General features: G+C 48.3%; 1 protein-coding gene across 2 annotated transcripts in view; it reads right to left on the bottom strand.

Annotated features, from left to right (window-relative positions):
- The window catches only part of LOC136795936 (uncharacterized), a gene marked incomplete at its 3' end in the record, with an annotated part of 115,567 nt that overhangs the window by 102,041 nt on the left and 12,173 nt on the right, over positions 1–1,353 (bottom strand).

Raw genomic sequence — 1,353 nt, 5'->3', positions numbered from 1 at the left:
GTACATCGCATTCCACAACAGAGGTCCCAGCACCGAGCCCTGGGGTACACCGCCAGTCACCTTAAACCTTCTCGAGCCGTCCTCTGTCGATCATATCAAGGTCCTATCCTTGAAGTAGTCATGAATGATACTCCTGAGGTATTCAGGGACGTTCATTACCAGTAGGGCATCCAGGATGCAGCTCCATCTTGCTGTGTTAAAGGCATTCCTTACATCCATCGTGACAATAGCAGCAACAACAAATAGCACATTTTGAGCCTCTTCTCCATCTCTTCCCTGCTATAGCATTCCTGGCCTTTTTCACCACCAACGTGATAGCATCTATTGTGGATCTCGCTTTCCGGAAGCCAAATTGATTCCTGGTGAGGCCTGCCACTCCTTCTGTGAACTCTTGTAACCTATTTGCAATGACCTTCTCCAGAGCCTTCCCTGCTGTATCCAACAGGGAAATCGGTCGATAGGCTGAAGGTTCTGATGGCCTTCCTTTGCTCTTTGGGATCAGAACCAGGCGTTGCCTTTTCCATGGTGAGGGAAAGGACGCCTCACGCAAGCAGGAACCAAAGACATCCAGAAAGAGATCTGATCTGGTTTCCATCGCCTCCTTTAGTGCTACATTCGGAATACCGTCTAAGCCAGGGGCCTTTCCCATCTGGAGGCTTCGGCAGATGTCACTGAGCTCTTCTGTCGTTACCGCAGGCACATCAAATGGGGGCAACGACTCGTCCATAGTACCTGCTTCTTTCTTCAACAAGGAGTTCCACAGGTGGCATTCGGGCTATCACGCACACCGCTTCGTAGGAAACAGTTCGAAAAGCGCTAACTGTCCTTAAACAAACTCTGCGATAAACTGAATTAATCTGTCTCCAGTATGATTTGATAGCCATCGTTTCTTTCCATATTGGGGCTGCATATAACATAATGGAGGTGACAACAGTAGCCAGAAGCCTTCGCCTCCTTTCTTTGGGACCTCCAACGTTTGGCATGAGATGTGACAAAAAGGATGCAACTTTAGCAGATTTGGTGCTTATATACTCCGTGTGAACATTAAAGCGGAGACGTGCATCGATCATGACTCCTAGGTACTTTAAGCAAGACTGGGAACGAATTTCGTGCCTACCCATCTATTATACAGGTCCATCTTGCAGTGTTAAAGGCATTCTTAACGTCTAGCGTGATGATTGCTGCATAACACTTAGCACCTCTCCTCCACCTTGCTCCTGCAATTGCTGTACGGGCCATCTCGACAACCAATCCAACAGGATCTATCGTGGATCGCTCTTTACGAAATCCGAATTGAGCTCGCGAGAGGCCATTAACTCCCTCCGTGAACTCTTGTAGCCTGAGGGAAAGGAT

This window comes from Halyomorpha halys, unplaced genomic scaffold, assembly GCF_000696795.3.
Source record: "Halyomorpha halys isolate HHAL.00 unplaced genomic scaffold, Hhal_1.1 Scaffold1382.1, whole genome shotgun sequence".
NCBI lineage: Eukaryota > Metazoa > Arthropoda > Insecta > Hemiptera > Pentatomidae > Halyomorpha > Halyomorpha halys.
Note: the sequence above shows the minus strand (reverse complement) of the source record. Positions and strands in the feature narration are given on the sequence as shown.